Genomic DNA, 7,742 nt, shown 5'->3' with positions numbered 1-7,742 from the left:
AAACTTATAGGTGGCCATCAGATCACCCCTGAGCCTGCGCTTTTCCAGGCTAAAGAGCCCCATGGCTCTCAGCCTGTCATCATAAGGTTTTTCTGACCTCTGCTGATGCGCATGGCTCTTCTCTGGACTCTCTCAAGCTTCTCCACATCCTTTTTGAATTGTAGAGCCCAAAACTGGATGCAGTACTCCAGTTGCGGCCTCACCAAGGCTGAGTACAAGGGGAGAAGGACATCCTGGGATCTGCTTGAGAAGCATCTATAGATGCAAGCCAGCATTTTGCTCGCTTTAATAGCCACAATATCACATTGCAGGATCATGTTCATCTTGTGGTCAATGATGACCCCCAAGTCTCTTTCTTCTGTAGTGCTAGCCAGTGTAGCATTGCCGAGCCTATAAGGGTGCTGCAGGTTTTGCCTCCCAAGGTCGAGAAACTTGCATTTTTCATTGTTAAACACCATCAGGTTCTTGTCCACCCATTTGCTGAGCCTGTCCAGGTCAGCCTGGATTGCCTGAGTTGGCATTATATTAGCTAGTTTGGATCCCTACCACAGTGTAGGCTACAGGACGCTGGAGCTGCAGTGTGAGTTGCAAATCCTGCCCTGGAAACAGGAAATACTCAAGCAGATAGCCCATGCTGAGCTCTGTGCTGCCCTGGCTGCTACTGGTACCCCAGCTAGCAACTTTAAAGCTAGCTCAGGTATGTCAATACTACAATGCAGTCACACTAGCAGTTGCAGCATAACTTGCCCTTGGCTTCAATATAGTATAGGATTGGGAACCTGCCACTCTTTTTCTGTTTACCATTGCGGCTGGCAGAATATGTTTCACTTTCTTTAGTGCATCACATCTTGGACATCATTGTTTATGGATTCTGACTCCTCCAGGCTGGTTTTTCTCCGAAGTGGAGAATCTCCCTATATTTTCTGTTACTCATCCCTCCTCACTGAGTATTGTTCAGCTACTAGGCAAGCTAATATTGACAAGAGTCTAAGCCTGATCCTCCTACTCCTCCCATGGATTGCAATGGGAGCAAGCTGCTTCTAATAAGAAAAAAGCACCCTGCATCAAGTCACACTGGAGTGATTTTAGCCATCAGACTATTGTAGCTGGGTGAGTTAGCAGCTGCAGCTAGGTTTTTGCTTAAGGATGTGGGAAATGCATCTCAGAACAGCAAATGGAGTTTGCTGTCATGACTGGAACACCCAGCCTCTAAACAGGTTCCATTATCTCCTAAAAACAGGCATTTGCATGAATCAGGAATTGGTGTTTAGCACTGTTCACTTCCCAGGTACTGGGAAAAAATTAGCTCAGGTAGGAAGTGACCAGAAATCATTGTGCAATCATTGCCGTGGTGCAAGACGTGATCTCACATCCTAGGAAATAGGGACCAGGGTCAGCAGGGAGAAGGACCAAAGTGGCTGTTGGGATTGCATTGCTGATCTCTGTCAGTGCTGGTGTTGGTCTCCTCAGGTCAGGGTTAGCAGGGAGCAGTCCTGCAGGTGGCCCCATGCTGAATGCCCGTGGTCTCTGATGCTTCTCACAGTCCAGACCTGCCATAGCATTGGGTGAACTTTACCAACTGCCAAAATACTCAACTGGGAAAAAGAGTGGGAAAGCCACTGGGGGGCCCAGAAACTGGGACAGGTTGCGGGGAGCAACTGCCCTTGAGTTCTAGAGCTCTCGGCAACGCCGCAGCCACGGCAACAGCATCATTGCTAGTATTTGAGTTTGTGAACAGTTCCTGTCTGTGCCCTTCCCATGTCTCTCTATTGTCATGGTTTCCAAGATGGAAGTGAGTCCTCCTTCCCCTCCTGGCTATGACAGTGTAGGCTCAAGCCAGTCCCTCCCTCCCTCCCTCTATTACCAGTTGACAGGATCCCCACTCCCAGGCCATGTCTCAAAACTGAGAAGAGAAAGACAGTTAGCACTGTTAACTGCAAGTCTGTTCATAGTATCAGATGAAGCATGTTGTCACCTATGAAGTTTATGTATTTTGAAATGCGTTAGTCTCACAGGTGTCACCTTGCCCTGCCTTCTGTCAAAAATGAGAGGAACAAAGAGAGTGCTAGCCCTGAATTATTTAATTGGTTTAATAAAAGACAACACATCTACCCAAAAAACCTTGCTGGCCTTGGATTAGTATCATAAATGGAGCATGCTCAGGTTGCCCCAATTCAGACCTCTCTCCTCCCCAGTCAACCTAGCTAAGCCCATTCCTCTCTTCGTTCACCCCCTGGCCTTGATCCCCACTTCCAGCTCTGACAACATCCCACCTCCAGTTCAAGACTATCCCTGCCAAGCTTCACCATCTCCCCCAGCTTCACCCATCCCTCAGACCTCCCCCTACAGACCCATCCTATCCTACTTTTTCCCTTAGTTCCCAGTGCCCTTTGTAACCCACCCCTCATCTCCCCATCCCAAATCTTACCTGGGAGGCCTTGAAACGGTCACTAAGGATCTCACCCCTCCCCTGCATGGCTGCCATTGGGCTACCCTGAGGAGCTAGAGAAAACACACCCTAAGCCCTTGGATGCTCTCCTCTAACTGAAGTGCTCTGTGTTCCCTCTGTCTCCATGGATACTGGAGCCCCATTGTGAGCTAATCCTTGGGTGGGGGAGAGGCCTGTAATAGGAACAGAGGGGGAGAGGGTGGAGATATTCAGGGGGACCAACAGAAAGGAGCTGCTACAGATGGCAGATGGGCTTGATAGTTAATGTTCTGTCTGGCCCAGAAAAAGGAAGGTTGGGTGGCCTCAAAACCACTTCCTGGCTGACCCCGTCCTGAGTGACGGGTTTCTGCCAGGAGGAGGTGACAGTTCCACAGCCCCAGGACCCAGGCAGCCTGCACAGCCTTTGTGGACCCAGTACCCGAAACCACCAGGACACTAGATTTCACTCACTGTGCTGATCATAATAATAAGCAGGAATCAGGGTTTTCTGTGCACCATGGAAAAACACAGATTTTCTCATTTTAAAACATGGATTTTTGCTTTTCAAGGAGAAGGATGCATGTGGGGAATGGCAGGTTCCCCTTGCAGCTGGCAGAGTTCCAGCCTGGAAGGGGGTGGGGGGAGTGGGAACATGGTTTCAGGCAGAGGGCACTATGTGCATGCGAGTGCATACACATGCATGTGGCAGCCAGGCAGGATGGAGAGCAGCTCCTGCAACTCCCCACAGATAAATCAGGGCAGGAGTGGGGATTGAGGCCCCTGTAGTGAAGGAGGGAGGGAGTTGCACAGGGCTGGAGGTGGAGGCACTGTCCAGCTGGGGCAGGGCATGAGGCCTGGGACTTGGGAGCCGGGGCTGTGGTGAGAATACATGGCTGCAGGGCACGGACGGGGAGTGGGGTGGGACAGCAGATGGCTCATCTGGGAGGTGAGGGGAGCTTTCTTCCTGCCACTGTGCACACTCCTGGGGGGTCATGGGGCATATTCCCCCCAGATTTGTGTGGGGGGCAGGGGCAGATGTGGGCTGGCAGCTGAGGGCTTGGGGCTCCCCACCCTGCTGCCTTCCCCCTGGGGGGCACCCGCAGCCCAGTGGGCGAGACCCAACGCAGCAAGACAGAGCAAGGCGGGGAAGCTCAGTGCTGCCACCAAGAGCCCTGCACTGCCATGGTGAAGCACCCCCTGCCCGTGGGCAGCAGTGGGGGTGGCAGTGCAGAGTTGTATACCCCACTGCTGCCGGGGGGCAGGGGGAGCCCAGGGGCAATGGCATGGGCAGGGCACTGACATATCAGGGATGCTCAGTGCCACAAAGCAGCGGGGGAGGGGGGGCATGGGGACAGTCACAGCTGGACCCATGTCCTGGTGAATGAAGGTGGTAGGGGGAGCTCTGATTTTCTATGATAAAAAATCAAAAATCAGATTTCACTGTTCCTCTCTCTTTTGATGTCTCCAGCATTTAAGGTCAAGGAACTTCTGATTCAGAGACTGTATCCCTAATTCCCATTCTTGATAGCTACTGATGTCCCTTGCCTCAAAGAATGTGTCCAATCCCTTCTTGAATCCGACTGAAATGTCATCTTCCACCACATCTGGTGGCAATGAGTTCCACACTTTAATTATACCATGTGTGAAAAAGAACTTCCTTTTGTTAGTTTTAAACTTACTACCTACTACCTAGCATAGCCCAGGCCAGCTGATCTATGTGAGTCTACTAGGGGAGTCCTGTCTCTACCTTGCTGTCTGATCTTGTTTCATTTCCGACGCTCATATTGTTTTACGTCTAGTTTAAAGAAGTTCCAAATGGCAAGAAAAACAAAATAATGATGCTGAGATTTAAATGAGTGGTCCTGAACATACTCTTACTGAAATGAGAGGGATTTTTCACTAAATTCTTCTTCTTCATTATTTATTAAGCTTATTATTGGGATCCTGGTTTTCTGTTTAAAAATTGCAAATTCTCTGATTAAATCCCTAAAATCGATGTTTTTCTGCTATTAAAATGACATGCCACTATATCTAGGTGTCAGTTGAACACAATGTTTTATTGATTTATGTACAATTTTAAAGCAATTTGGAAGCCTACCACTGCCTCAATCACTATAAGTAAATTCTAAATAACTGTAAATTTTGGAATTTGATTTTGGAGACCGGTCCCAGCCACATCAGCAGGCTGTGCAGCAGGGCAGAGCACAGGGCTGCTCCAGAACTGCTGGGATCTTGTGGTGGGGCAGCTTGGTCCTGGGCCAGGACAGAGCCCTGATCTGCAGCCTGAACGCTCTGGGCAGGGGCAAGTAGGCAGCGGATCACGGCTGTGCCCCAGCTTGGGACCAGGCTGTCACCACTGCAAGGAGCCAGGGTAGAGAGGCAATCCGCTGCCTGCGCCTCCCTGCCTTGACTGCAGGTTGCAGCTCTGCCCTGGCCTCAGACCAAGATGTCCCCGCTGGAAGAATCCAGCAGCTCCAGAGTGGGCCTCCGCCCTGCCCTGTCCTGCGCCTTGCCAGCAAGGCTGGGGCTGGTCTCCATGTCAATCCCAGCTTTGCGTTATCACAGCACAGCTGCACCTGGGATCTCTATGGAGACTGGTTCCAGCCAAGCAGGCAGGGGCTGCTGGGAAATGGGATCCCACTGCTGGCCGGATTCACTATTTTGCCCACCCTGGCACAACTGGAACTCCTAAAGCACTAGCTCATCTGTCAGACATTTCTTCCTCAAACAAGCAGGCTGAGACAGTTCTGGTTCCTACTGCTACTTTGTTTCTGGAAATATGCTGATTCAGCAAGACCCTATGAGTAAGTGTCATTCTGATAGATGGGAGAGATAAAACAGATAAAATTAAAAGTGGTTCCTTAAGTGCCTAAACTCCCCATGAAGTCCCCAGAGTCCCTTGCCACTGTCATACTCCTAGCTTTAGAAGCCCATTAGGCGCTGTCCTCAGAAGTCAGACTGGCATATGCCGAGGGCCAGTGGGCACCCTGTGCCAGGCACCTAACTTCCAGAAAGGTAGGAGTTCAGACATTGTGGGACCTCTAGGCACTTTGGGGATGCTCAGTAAGTCCCATTCTCTATATACAATACCTAAGTATCTAAACTTGAATGCTTCTTAGGCACCTTTTAAGTCTCTCTATTGATTGTATAGCTTCCAGGTGCCTAAATTAGTCAAGCTGAATTATGCTTTAGAGCAATGGTCTCCAACCTTTTTAAGGTGATCGCTTTTTGAAGTAAAGGGCAATCCAGGATCTACCACACCCTCCCCCCACCCACCATGCCCCCTACCCAACTCCCCCCCACCCAACAGGTGAGTGGGGGGGAGGGGCAGATCGAGGCCCCTGTGGTGAGCGAGGGAGTGAGGCAGGGGTGAGCAGGGCTGCAGCTGGGCTGCGGGAGGGTTGGAGCCTGGGCAACTCATACAGGCATGCAGGCAGGGGAGCAGGCTCCCACCACTGCACACACCCCAGCGAAGGCCCAGGGAGCATGTGCCCCCCAGGCCTCCACTGGGGTGCATAGTGGCAGGAGCCCCCAGGCTCTGACCCGGCCAGGGCCCCACTCACCTTGTGGCAAGGAATGCGGTGGGGGATTGTCCCACTCACCACTCAGCCTGGCCCAGTGGCAGGGGGCGCAGCTCAGCCCAGCCACCTGGGTCCTGCCGCTCCTATGTCCCACTGCTCCCATGTGCGACACACCACTCCTGACTGCGGAGCCTCTAACAGTCTATCTCGGTCGGGGGGGCGGGGAATGGACTAGACCCCCCCAGACTAAGATAGACGGTCCAGGGTTCCCTGATCGACCAGTCAATCAGGATCAACCAGTTGGTGACCCCACTGCTATAGAGCAAGGAGCCTAATCTTAGGCACTGTAATTCCTAAGGGTAGGCTCCTACTGAACCATTTTGAATCCTGCCCACGATTCTTTGAATTGAGGGTAAGAACAGAACTTCAGCAGCTTCAGGCAAACCAGCAGCAGTTGTAAACAACCCTAGTGCAGGTGTCATTCAACCCAAGGATGAGATGTGGCCCATAGAACATCCACCCCGGCTACCAGTCCCTGAAGTTGCAGTTAATCCTCACAGTTGCTGCAGCTGATGTTTTAATATAGCTCCAAACCCCAGAATTAATGCCACTTGCCACTCCCCAGCCCAAATGAGGGTTTTAAGGTGCCTCTGGAAAACAAGATCAGTGGCAAGTGAAGAAAGGGGCAAGAAACAGTGGCATTATTGGAAGCATTATTTGGAAGTGAAAATATTGTTTGGCCTCCAAGGTCTTCAGGAGACAATGCAGAAGGCAGGGGTTCTGCAAGCAAGAGCTGTTGTAGTGACTCCTAACTTCCAGGTAATAGCTTGTTCCTCTGCAGTCCCAAAGGCATGCTAAAGGGTGTTGGTTGTAGCAGTATTGGTCTAAGGACATAATTTGTGCCTGAAAGCTTGCAAAGCACAACTTTTCCAACTAATTAGTTGGTCTAATATCACATCTACCCAAAGAACCTTGTCTGCCAAAGCCATGCTAACACATTGGACCCAACTGTGGAAGCACTGTATGGCACTATTGTGGGACAGGCTTGGCACATGCGTGCATCCATTAACAGTATCCCTCATTTGGAAGTGACACAACCCGGGAAGTGGTTCTCAACCTTAGACTCAAGGCATGCTGTGCTAGACTCAAGGCCCCCCCCGGAAAACATCAGCTCTTGAGTTTTTGTTTGATGTTTGACTACAGTAAAACACTAGGGCTGTGTGAAGCTTCAGTCCCCAATTTGATTTGGTGGAGGTTCAGCCCAATGCGGTGGCTGAATCTCTGAATCCCAATAGAATCAGGGGACGCTTTAATCTTTCCGAAGCAAACTGGAACCCTCCAAATCAATTTGGAGAGATCTGGCGATTCAGACATAGACATGGCTTTAAATGTATTTTCTACATACCTCTAGGTAGCAGGCAGCTCGTTAATGCCGTGATGCTGGGGTGCACGGAGTATCCACAGAAGCGTGGGGGGCTCCCCAGTGCACTCAGCAGCAGACCCGGAAGCCGACCAGAAACACTTCCCATCCACTTCTGGGTCTGCCGGGGAGCATGCTGGGGGGTGCCCCGTGCCCCCCCCGGCTTGGCGACTGGTGTCTCCGGGGTCTGGGAGGACACCTAGGGTCTCCCTGCAGCCGATCACCAAGCTGGGGGGTATGCAGGGGAGCCCCCCTCTGAACTTCCAAGTTCGCCAAGCACGTGTGGCAGCTTTCACGAGCCGTGCCTGGAACCTGAAGGTATGTAGAAAATACGTTTAAAGCTGTGTCTTTGTCTGAATTGCTGATTCTCTGA

The sequence above is a fragment of the Crocodylus porosus genome, unplaced genomic scaffold, assembly GCF_001723895.1.
Source record: "Crocodylus porosus isolate Cpor-Errol unplaced genomic scaffold, CroPor_comp1, whole genome shotgun sequence".
Lineage (NCBI taxonomy): Eukaryota > Metazoa > Chordata > Crocodylia > Crocodylidae > Crocodylus > Crocodylus porosus.
This window is presented reverse-complemented; position numbering follows the sequence as displayed.